This window comes from Gorilla gorilla, chromosome 9, assembly GCF_029281585.2.
Source record: "Gorilla gorilla gorilla isolate KB3781 chromosome 9, NHGRI_mGorGor1-v2.1_pri, whole genome shotgun sequence".
NCBI lineage: Eukaryota > Metazoa > Chordata > Mammalia > Primates > Hominidae > Gorilla > Gorilla gorilla.
In genome coordinates this window covers 64,320,662-64,333,723 of record NC_073233.2, presented here as the reverse complement: position 1 = coordinate 64,333,723, position 13,062 = coordinate 64,320,662, and positions in this window count along the sequence as shown.

The window sequence follows — 13,062 nt, the reverse complement described above, 5'->3', positions numbered from 1 at the left end:
CACTTTTGTTGAAAATGAGTTTTCTGTAGATGTGGGTATTTCTTTCTGGATTCTCTGTTGGTCTGTGTGTCTGTTTTTATGTCAGTACCACGCTTTTTGGTTTCCATAGCTTTGTAGGATAATTTGAAGTCACGTAATGCAATTCCTCCAGTTTTGTTCTTTTGCTCAGGATTGCTTTTGCTATTCTTGGCTTTTTGTGGTTTCTTGTGCATTTTAGGATTTTGTAAAATTTATTTCTGTGGATAATGTCATTGGTATTTTGATAGAGATTGCATTGAATCTATGGATTGCTTTGGGTAGTATGTTATCCAGGGTTATCTAGAGGAACACGACTAATAGAATAGATATATATATGAAAGGAAGTGTATTAAAAAGTATTGATTCACATGATCACAAGGTGAAGTCCCACAATAGGCCACCTGCAAGCTGAGGAGCAAGGAAGCCAGTATGAGTCCCAATACCTCAAAAGAAGGAAAGCTGACAGTGCAGCCTTCAGTCTGTGGCTGAAGGCCTGAGACACCCTGGAAAACCACTAGTGTAGGTCCAAGAGTCCAAAAGCTGAATAACTTGGAGTCCGATGTTCAAGGGCAGGAAACTTCCAGCATGGGAGAAAGATGGAGGCCAGAAGACTTAGCTAGTCTAGTCCTTCCACATTTTTCTGCCTGCTTTTATCCTAGCTGCACTGGTAGCTGATCAGATGGTGCCCATCCAGATTGAGGGTGGGTCTGCCTCCCCCTAGTTCACTAACTCAAATGTTAATCTTTTTTGGCAACTCCCTCACAAACACACCCAGAAGCAATACTTTGCATCCTTCAATCCAACCAAGTTGACACTCAATATTAACCATCACAAATAGTATGGACATTCTAACAATATTGATTCTCACAATTCATGAACAGAAATATCTTTCCATTGTTTAACATCCTATAAAATTTCTTGCATCAATATTTTATAATTTTCATTGTGGAATTTTTTTCACTTTTTTTTTGCGTAAGTTCATTCCTAGATATTCTATTTTATTTGCAGTTATTGTAAATGGGATTACTCTCTTGATTTTTTTTTCAGGTTATTCACTTTTGGAAGATAGAAATGCTACTGACTTTTGTATGTTGATTTTGTAGCCTGTAAGTTTTGTTTATCAATTCTAATAGTTTTTTGTGGAGTCTTTAGGTTTTTCTAAATATAAAATCAGATCAGCATAAACAAAAATAATTTGACTTTTTCTATTCCAATTTGGATGCCATTTTTTTTCTGTTGTCTGATTGCTGTAACCGAGACTTCCAGTATTATGCGAACACTAGTGGTGAAAATGGGCAGCATCCTTGTCTTGTTTCAGATCTGAGAGGAAAGGACTCTCAGTTTTTCCCAATTCAGTATGATACTAACTGGGTCTCTCATATATGTCTTTTATTGTTTTGAAGAATGTTTCTTTTATGCCTAATTTTTTGAGGGGTTTTTATCATGAAAGGATGTTGAATTTTATCAAATGCCTTTTCAGCATCAGTTGAAATGATTGTATGACTTTTGTCCTTAATTCTGTTGATATGATGTAGCACACTGGTTGATTTGCATTTTTCAAACCATTCTTGCATCCCTGAGATGAATCCCACTCTGTCATGATGAATGACCTTTTTAATGCGTTGTTGAATTCAGTTTGCTAGTATTTTGTTGAGAAGTTTTGCACCACTGTTCTTCAGAGATATTGACTTGGAGTTTTCTTTTTTTGATGTGTCTTTGTCTGTTTTTATTTTTGTTTTTGCAGTGTTTTTAGGTTTTTCCAAATATAAGATCTGATCAGCACAAACAAAAATAATTTGACTTTTTCAATTCCAATTTGTCTGATCCTGTCTTTGTCAGGGTTATACTGGCCTCATAAATGAATTTGGAAGTAATTCCTCCTCTTCTATTTTTTAGAATAATCGGAGTAGATTTGGTATTAATTATTCTTTAAATGTTTGGTAAAAATTCAGCAGTAAAGCCATTGGATCCTTGGCTTTTCTTTGCTTGGGGACTTTTTATTATTGCTTTGGTCTCATGACTTGCTATTGGTCTATTCAGGTTTTACATGTCTTCGTGGTTCAATCTTGGTAAGTTGTATGTATCTATGAATTTATCTATTTCTTCTAGGTTTTCCACTTTGTTGGCATGTAGCTGTTCATACTGGTCTCTAATGATATTTTGAATTTCTGTGGTATCAGTTTTAATGTTTCCATTTTCATCTCTGATTTCATTTATCTAGGTAGTCTCTCTTTTTCTTTCTTAGTCTGGCTAAAGGTTTGTTGATTTTGCTTATTTTTTCCAAAAAAAAAATTTTATTGCATTGATTTTTGCATTTTTTTGTTTCAAGTCCATTTATTTCTACTCTGACCTTTTTTTCTTCCACTGATTTTGGATTTGGTTTGCTCTCATTTTTCCAGTTCTTTAAGATGCATCATTAGGTTGTTTATTTGAAGGTTTTCTACTTTTTCAATGTAGGTGCTTATTGCTATAAACTTTCCTCTTAGAACTGCTTTTGCTGTATTCCACAGGTGTTAGTATGTTGTTACCATTTTAATTTGTTTCAAGACATTTTAACATTTCCTTATTAATTTATTTCCTCACTGTTCATTTAGAAGCATATTGTTTAATTTTCCATGTGTTTGTCTATTTTCCAAAATTTCTCTTTTTGTTATATCTAGCTTTATTTTATTGTGGTCAGAGAAAGTACTTGATATAATTTTTTTTAAATGAAAGTTTTAACACTTGTTTTGTAGCCTAACAACTGGTCTTTCTTGAGAATGATCCAGGTGTTGAAGAGAATATGTATACTGCAGCTGTTGGATACTTCTCTAAGTATCTGTGAGGTCCATTTGGCATATAGTGCAGATTAAGTTTGATGTTTCTTTGTTTATTTTCTGTCTGGAAGATCTGTCCAGTGCTGAAAGTGGAGTGTTGAAGTTTCCAGCTATTATTGTATTGGGGTCTATCTCTCTCTTTAGCTCTAATAATAGTTGCTTTAAATATCTAGGTGCTCCAGTACTGGGTATGCATAAACATTTAAAATGGTCAAATCTTCTTGCTAAATTGACCCCTTTATTTTTATATTATGTGGTTCTTTGTTTTTATAGTTTTTTCCTCTTAATCTATATTGTCTGGTATTAGTTACTCCTACTCTTTTTTGATTTCCATTTGAATGGAATATCTTTTTCCACCCCTTTCTTTTCAGTTTGTGTGTGTCTTTATAGGTGAAGTGTATTTCTTGTAGGCAGTAGATTGTTTGGTCTTTTTTTTTTTAATCTATTCAGCAACTTTACGTGTTTTGATTGGAGGGGTTATCCCATTTACATTCAGTGTTATTATTGATTAGTAAAGACTTACTATTGTCATTCTGTTATTATTTTTTTTTTCTGGTCATTTTGTGGCCTTCTCTTCTTTCTTTTCTTCCTTCATGTCCTAGTTTATGTGAAAGTGATTTTCTCAATTTTAATTTCTTCTTTTTTATATTAGGTGTGTGTATGTGTTGTAGGGCTTTTGATTTGAAGTTACCAGGATGCTTGCAAATAGCATCTTATAACCCATTATTTTAAACTGATTACAACTTTACTTTGATTGCAAAAACAAACAAATGAACAAAGAGAAAACTAGTAAAAACTCTACACTTTAAATTGATCTACTTTACTTTTTAAATTTGTGTTGTTTCCATTTGTATCTTTTTATTCTGTCTATATCTTTAAAGGCGGTTGTAATTATTTTGATAGGTTCATATTTTAGTCTTTGTATTAGCCCTTTCTTGCATTGCTTTAAAGAACTACCTGACACTGGGTAATTTATAAGGAAAAGAGATTTAATTGATTCATAGTTCTGCAAGCTGTACAAGAAGCATGGCTGGTGAGGCCTCAGGAAACGTACAGTCAGGGCAAAAGGTGAAGAGGAAGGAGGTAAGGCACATCTTACATGGCTGGAGAAGGAGGAATTGAGAGAGAAGGAGGAAGGGCTACACACTTTTATAAATAACCAGATCTCATAAGAACTCACTCGCTATTATGAGAACAGCAAGAGGAAAATCCGCTCCCAGGGTTCAATCACCTCCCACCAGGCCCCTCTTCCAACATTGTTATATCATCTTCTTGTACTTTAATACTGATATCTTTCTCTAGGTTTAGAAAGTTTTCTACTCTTATCTCTTTGAATAAACTTTTTATCCTGATCTCTATACATCCTCCTAAGGCAAACAACTCTTAGATTTTCCCTTTTGAGGTTATTTTCTAGATTTTGCAGGTGTGCTTCATTTTTTAAATTCTTTGTGTCTTTTGTCTCCTTTGTATATTTTCAAATAGCTTGTCTTCAAGCTCACTAACTCTTCTGCTTGATCAGTTCTACTGTTGAGAGACTCTGACTCATTCTTTAGTTTGTTGATTAAATTTTTTCAGCTCCAGAATTTCTGCTTGATTTATTAAAGTGATTTCAACCTCTTTGTTAAGTTTATCTGATAGAATTCTAATTCCTTCTTTGTATTATCTTGAATTTCATTCAGCTTCATCTAACAGCTATTATGAATTCTCGTCTGAAAAGTCACATCTCTCTGTTACTCTGGGATTGGTAATTGATGCCTTATTTAATTTGTTTGTTCAGGTCATGTTTTCCTGGATGGTCTTGATGTTTGAGGAAGTTCATCAATATCTGGGAATTGAAGAGCTAGGTATTTATTGTAGTCTTCACAGAATGGGCATGTTTGTACCCATCCTTATTGAGAAGGCTTTTCAAGTATTAAAAAAAAATGAGTGTGGCTATCTACATTTTTGGTCATTGGAGCCATATCTGCATTAGGGACACCCTAAGCCCAGTAATGCTGTGACTCTTGCAGACTCTTAGAGGTACTATCAAGCTGATCTTGGGTAAGATTCAGACTTCCCTATATTACCAGGCAGAGCCTCTTATCCTCTTCTCTTACTTTCTCCCAAACAAAGAGAATCTGTATATACATACTGAGCTGCCTAGTTGGGATAGGGGTTATATAAACACTCCAGTGGCCACCACAGCTGGGAATGCACTGGGTCACACCTGAAGTGAGCATGATACTTGATCTCATTCAAGGCTCCGGGCAACTACCGCCTGGTTAGTGCTGATGTTTATTCAAGGCCTTAGGACTCTTTAGTTAGCAGGTGGTGAATTATGCCAGGACTGGGTTCTTTCCTTCAGGATAAGGGGTTAATTTCTAGCCCAGAACAGGTCTAGAAGTGACTCCCAGGAGCTAGGGCCTGGAATGAGGGCTTCAGGAGCCTCTTTGATACTTTTACTGTGTGTGAGCTGGTGTGCAAATTGCAAAACAAAATCCTCTTTACTCTTTCCTCTTTTTTTGTTTTCTCAAGCAGCAGGGGTCTCTTCTGGTGCTGTGAGCTGTGTTGCCTGGAGTTGGGAAAAGTGATGCAATCACTTTCTTGGCTGTTCCAGCTGGAGTCTTAGTGAATTGCATGCGCCCTAAGTCTACTGGTTCCAAGCCCACCATATTACCAGGACTTGCCCAGAAATTACAGTCTTTGTGGCCTAGGCTGCCTTTCAAATTTATTTAGGACTCTAGAGCCCTTTAGTCTGTGGTGGTGGAGCTAGCTGGAACTCACATTCTGAGCATTGGAGTGAAAGACTCCCCTCTCTGTCCAAGATTAGTCTAAATGCTGTCTTTATGGGCATTGGCTGAATTCTGCCCTGTACTGCATTCCTCTGTGACTGGGCAGCACTGAGTTCTAATGTAAAGTACCACAATCACTTTGTTTTTCCTCGAAACATGGAGATTTCCTCTCTGTGCCTAACAGTACTGCATGGGGAATGGGGGACAGGTGGTGTAGGCAATTCAAGACTATCTTTCCTATCCTCTTCAGTGTCACTTTTCTTGACATGATGTTAAAATCAGGTACTGTGATTACACATCTTATATTTGATTCTTATAAATGTGCTTTCTCATATGGATACTTTAATGTGATGTTTCTGTGGGGAGAGGAGGGTGACCACTGGAGGGTTTTATTCAGCCATCTTGCTCCACCTCCACATTCTTCTTATATATTTTGCATATTAGTCTCTTATCAGATGTATGGTTTGCAAATATTTTCTCACAAACTGTGGGCTGTCTTTTCATGTCATTAATTTTTAATTAAAAATATGATTTACTGTTTTTGCAGTGCAGAAGCCTTTTAGTTTGATATCAATCCATTTGTCTATTTTGGGTTTTGCTCTCTGTGCTTTTGAAATCCTAGAGAAGAAATTATTGCCCAGACCAATGCTGGTGAGGGTCTTTTTAAAAAATACTTTCTTTTAGTAGTTTATAGTTTTGGGTCTTATATTTTAAGTCTTTAATCCATTTTGAGTTGATTTTTGTATATCCATTTTGAGTTGATTTTTGTATATGGTATGAGGTCAAGGCCCAAGTTTATTCTTCATATGAGGATATCTAGTTTTTTCAGCATCATATACTGAAAAGACTGTCCTTTTCCCATTGTGTGTTCTTGGTACCTTTGTTGAAAATCAATTGACTGTACATACTTGGGTCTATTTGAAGGCTTTAATCTTGTTCCATTGGTCTACGTGTCTATTTTTATGGCAGTACCATGCTCTTTTGATTACTCAAGATTGTTTTGGGTAATTTTTTCTCTCTTGATCTTTCCTGATTTCATAAAAACTTTAGGATTTTTTAAAAGTTTCTGTGGCTAATAACATTAGAATTTTGAAAGAGATTACGTTAAATCTGTAGATAGTTTTGGGTAATGTGTACATTTAATTGTGTTTGAATTTTAATCCATGAACATAGGATATCTTTATTTGTGTCTTCTTCAATTTTTTTCATCAATGTTTCATAGCTTCAGTATACAGATATTTCACCCCCATGGTTAAATTTTCTCCTAAGTATTTTTTTCTGATGTTATTATAAATGGTATTATTTTCTTAATTTCCTTTTCAGATAGCTTGCTGTTAGTGTAAATAAATGCTACTGGTTTTTGTATGTTGATTAACCTGCAACTTTACTGAATTTGTTTGACAATTCTAATTGTTTTTGGTAGATTCTTTAGGGTTTTCATATATAAGCTATGTCATCAGCAAGCCAAGACAATATCAATCCTTCCTATTCTATATGGATGCATTTTGTTTCTTTTTCTAGCCTAATTGCTCTGGCTAGGACTTTCTGTACTATGTTGAATAGAAATTATGAGAGTGGACATCCTTGCCTTGTTCCAGATCTTAGAGAATAAAACTTGCAAGTTTTCACCATTGAATGTGTTGTTATTTGTGGGCCCATCATACATAGCCTTTATTGTTGAGGAATGTTGAGGTACAAGTCTTCTATACTTATTTTTTTTTATCTACGACTTTTCCCATTATTTTTGTTTAGTGGTGTACCACATTTATTGACTTACATATGTTGAACTATCCTTGCACCCTGGGATAAATCCCAGTAGATTAAGGTAAATGATATTTTTTAATGTGCTGCTGAATTTGGCACCGAGGACTTTTGCATCTATGTTCATTAATGATACCAGCCATCAGTTTTATTTTCTTGTCTGGGTTTGGTATTAGGGTAATCGCGTTCTTATAAAATCAGTTTGGAAGTATTCCCTTCTTTTAATTTTGTTTTTTGAAATGGATGCCTAAGAGAAATATTTTTTAAATGCTTAATATCTCTAGTAATAAAGGAAATGCCCATTAAAATCACAATGAGATATCACCTCACACTTCTTAGAATGGCTATGTTTAAAAAGACAAATGATAACAATTATTGTTTGTACACTGTTGATGGAAATCAAATTAGCACAGCCATTTTGAAAAAGTGTTGGATTCTTCAAAAAATGAAAAATAGAATTACCATAAGATCCAGCAATTTCACTTCTGGATATATATCTAAAGGAATTGAAATCAATATGTCGAGGAGATATCTGCACTCTTATGTTCATTACAATATTATTCACGATAGCTAAGATTTGGAAACAACCTAAGTGCCTATCAGTAGGTTAATGAACAAAGAAAATGTGGCAAATATACACAATGTAATACTATACAGCCTTAAATAAAAAGGTAATTCTGTCACTCACAACAACATAGATGGAACTGGAGGACATTATATTAAGTGAAATAAGCCGGACAGTAACAGACTAAATACTGTATGATTTCTCTTATATGTGGAATCTAAAATAGTTGATATCATAGAAAAAGAAAGTAGAAAAGTGGATATTAGAAGTTAAGAGGGTTGGGAGAAGGCATGGATGAAGGGAAGGTATTGATCAAAGGGTAAAAAGTTTCAGTAGTACTGGAGAAATGTTTCAGTGATCTATATACCGCATAGTGACTGAAGTTAATAATAATATACTGTATATTTTAAAATTTCTAAAAGAATAGTGTTCTCACTACAAAAGAATGATAAGTTAATAAGGTGATGCCCATGTTAGTTAGCTTGATTGACTATTTTTGCAGGCACACATACATCAAAACCTCACATTACTCTCCATTAATATACACGATTAATATTTTTCAGTTAAAATGAAGAAAGAGAGAGAAGAAAAGAGAAAGAAAGAAGAAAGGGAAGAAAGCAAGAAGGAAAGAGAAAGAAAGAAAGAAAGAAAGAAAGAAAGAAAAGAAAGAAAGAAAGAAAGAAAAAAAAGAAAGAAAGAAAGAAAAGAAAGAAGGAAAGAAAGAAAAGAAAGAAGTCTTTGCTCATGCCTATGTCCTGAATGGCATTTGCCTAGTTTTTCTCCTAGGGTTTTTATAGTTTTAGGTCTTATGTTTAAATCTTTAATCCATCTTGAGTTAATTTTTGTATAAGGTGTAAGGAAGGGGTCCAGATTCAGTTTTCTGCATATGGCTAGCCAGTTTTCCCAGCAACATTTATTAAATAGGGAATCCTTTCCCCATTGCTTATCTTTGTCAGGTTTGTCAAAGATCAGATGGTTGTAGATGTGTGGCATTATTTCTGAGGTCTCTGTTCTGTTGCATTGATCTATTTATCTGTTTTGGCAACAGTACCATGCTGGTTTGGTTACTGTAGCCTGGTAGTATAGTTTGAAGTCGGGTAGCATGATGCCTTCACTTTTGTTCTTTTTGCTTAGGATTGTCTCAGCTATATGCAGTCTTTTTGGGCTCCATATGAAATTTAAAGTAGTTTTTTTCTAAAAAATATTTATTGCAGCGCTGTTTACAATAGCAAAGACTTGGAATCAACCCAAATGCCCATCAATGATAGACTGGATAAAGAAAATGTGGCACACACATACACCATGGAATACTATGCAGCCATAAAAAGGGATGAGTTCATGTCCTTTGCAGGGACATGGATGAAGCTGGAAACCATCATTTTCAGCACACTAATACAATAACAGAAAACCAAATACCGCATGTTCTCACTCACAAGTGGGAAATGAACAATGAGAACACATTGGCACAGGGAGGGGAACATCGCACACCAGGGCCTGTCAGGAGGTGGGGGGCTAGGGGAGGGATAGCCTTAGGAATAATACCTAATGCAGGTAACTGGTTGATAGGTGCAGTAAACCCCCATGGTACATGTTTACCTGTGTAACAAACCTGCAGGTTCTGCACATGTATCCCAGAATTTAAAGTATAATATTAAAGTATAATAATAAAAAAAAACTGTGAGAAAGAAAGAAAAAATAAAGAAAAGAAAAGAAAGAGAAAGGAAGAAAGAGAAAATAAAGGAATAAATGGATGCTCATTAAAGTGAAATGGCATATTAGAGGTCACACTGCTAGTAAGTTTCAGTGCAAGTCTTGTTGTTCCCTTACAAACTTTGTATAGCCGTTATGCAGTAAGAGAAGGGTCCAGAGTGTGTTATGATCAGAACAAAGACAACCTAGAGTTCAAATCTGCTATGTGAGTAATTGAAAATGTTCTAGAATAATAACCATCTCTATTCCTGTTGATAGTGGAGAGTCCCTGAAGCCTGTATTTTAGGTATTGCTGTTCCTGTGATGAATAAACTCATTTTTATGACTAACCATGACAAGCAACACAGAAGGGTGAAAATACCCTGGTCACTAAGATAGCATGCCACATTTAAACCATGAACAAAGTCTATACTCAGGGGCAGAGGAATGGGAGAAAAGAGTAAACACATCAACAAGGAATCTCTCAAAATGAATAATTAAATTTTAACTATTGGTCTGGGACATTATCCCTCAAGAATTGAAAATTAAGCCTAGGGCCCTAAAATGAAAAAACTCACATGACTTAAGGATTTCACTGTGTGTGAATTCATCATCATGGTCTTTTTTTAACATATAAAATAACTGAGTTGGGTTATAACAGTATCTCATTTTTAGTTATCATAAAAATATTTATTTTATTTCCATGGAGTTGTGCTTTTTCACATTGATAGCATTTGCTTTGTCTTTTATGGGATTTTGTTTGCATGCATATGTGGAGATGACAGTTATGAAGCAGATTGTATCCATACATTCCTTAATCTTTAAAATGGATATAAATGTATTTTAGATGAAATAAATATATTTCATCTTTGTGAAGATGAAATTTGAAATTTACTCTCTTTAAAGTACTTAGCAAAATACTTGCCCTGCAATAGAGAATCACAGTGTGTAGCAATAAATATCAGTTCTTTTGGAGATTTTTTTTTTCTTTTTTATAGAGAGAGTTTTTGTTGGAGGAAGAGGTGATTTATTCACCTCTACGCAACATCAGAATTTGTTAACTTTTGTTATGAAGTTTTCCAGCATAACATTCTTACTAATTTAAAGTTTGCCTCTCTATGAAGGAATGGAATTCCAGGAGCCTCTGCTTGTATATTCTCCTATTTTTCCTACATGCTTTGATCAAAACCAGATCCCAATGATTAATTCAAGAGGATTTGTGAAGCTATCTCACACTAAGCAGTAAGTTATCATATATAGTGTAATTTTTAATCACTGTAAATGAGGTGTTTTTATTTTATCAAATGACAATTATGTCTCCAGAATACCTTTTATAAATCAATAATAGGTTAATCAGAAAGATATTTTTTGGCCTGCTTGGCAACCTTCCCTAATGTTCTTACTTAATTCGATGGGGAATAAGATTATGTTATGATATAATGTTTATTCTGCTTAGCCCTTAAACTTTTTAACTTTTAAATGGATTTTAAGTAATATTATTTATAGGCAAACTGATAATCTATGAAAGGATACCATAAATGTTGGTGATGCTAAATGCACATAGGGTTTGTACGAGTTTATGTAGGATCTAAATACCTCTATAGTGACGTGACAAGTACTCCCAATATGGTTATATCTAGTGGTCTTTCCATTCTTAGAACCCAAGTAAATTGGTAGCAAATTTAAGAAATCTGGAGTTTATATGATACTATTAATTATAATTTATAAAGTAGTTACTATGTGTCAGATACTATGTTAGAATTGCCAGGTGCACTTTCTAATATAATCATCAAAATAATTCTATGAATTAGGTGTTAATATAGTTCTTGCTTAACATAGGACAAAGGTGAGTTTAGAGAAGTTTAGAAATTTGCCCAAGTGATTCAACACAGAATGATGGTGTCAGAATTTATGTCCAAGTTGTCCATGTCCATAGTTTATGGTTTTAACCCCCACACTACATTGCTTTGCAAAATTATCCTCTGAAAATGAAATATTACTGGAGACTAACAATATCATCACTATCTGTCAAACCTATCTACCAAATGTAAGTAATAAATTTATGCATTGGAGAAAGAAATGTATTCACTTATACAGATGGTTTAAATTACAGAGATTAAAGTTTTTAGCTTTCGCAAATCTTGAATTTATGAAAGAAAATTAGACTTTTCTACTTTGATGTAAAATATATATTATATTTCTTTCTATGATTTGCAGAATAGAAAGATGAGTCATTTATCCATTTAATACATATAATCCTAATGTGTTGATATAATTCCATATACCCTGGCATAGGGTAAAGTGTAAGTTAGCCACAGTTTGTGCCTTTTTGACAACTTTTTTTAATAGGATTAGATGGCTTTTGAGCATTAGTGTTGTTCAGTAAAGAACAGATAAATGATTGCTTGACAATAAGCTTCGACTGATATCATGCCTACCATGAGAGTAAATTTATTCCTAATAAAAGATAAAAACTTAAGAAGAGTAGAAAATAGGAAGGGTTTATTTGAGCTCTGGCAGCATTAAATAGTGTTTATTATGTGCTATGGGCTGGAGAAACATAAACAAACATATTAGGACCCCCAGAAAACTAAAGACAAACAGGATGCCCTGCATGGCTAGTATGAAAAGACTTAACAGGAGATTTCCAGGCATACACGCTGAAAGGGCGTTTGGCAATAGTAGCTTTTACTTTGTGAGGTAAATCAAAGGTACATAACTAATTAGGCAATTGCTTATTTAATCAGGAGCATATATGAAATCCACAAATGATTACAAAATATCTGGGTTTCTTGAAACTCCGTGTTTAATTTGGTGAGTTTGCTTCATACTGTGGGTGTTACACTTATTTCCAAAGATGTCTTTATTTCTCTTTCCTCATGAAGGAGATGAAACTTTGTGCGTTATAAGAACAGAATAGATTTATATTCTGAAGCACTGCACAGTTGAATAATTTGTATCTCGCTTTCAGCAGCTGCAGCTGTAACGTGACTGAAGATGCTCTTTGAGGCAATTGTGAATTCAGAGGGATAAAGGGATTATTCTATTTTTTTGAATCTTCAAAATGTAGACAATGTTTAGAAGTTGACCCAAAATATTTAATGTTTCTTTTTAAGATCCAATTTTATTTGTACATGCATACCTATTGAACCAAGACTATTATTTTTGGTGTGGTCTTCTTACTATGTATAGATGTAGATATAGATGGTATAGATATAACTATCCTGCTTACATATGTTGTAGGTACTTTTATATATATTAAAATAAATCCTCAAAAGATCTTGGATAAGTTCTGTCATTTTTTTGGAAGGGTTGCCAATAATTCTTATTCTGTATACATAACGAAAATCCTCTAATGAGTATCACACAATATAATGAAATGATATAGTTATAAATACAGATAATAAAATGATAATAATTAACATGTATAGATAATGAAATG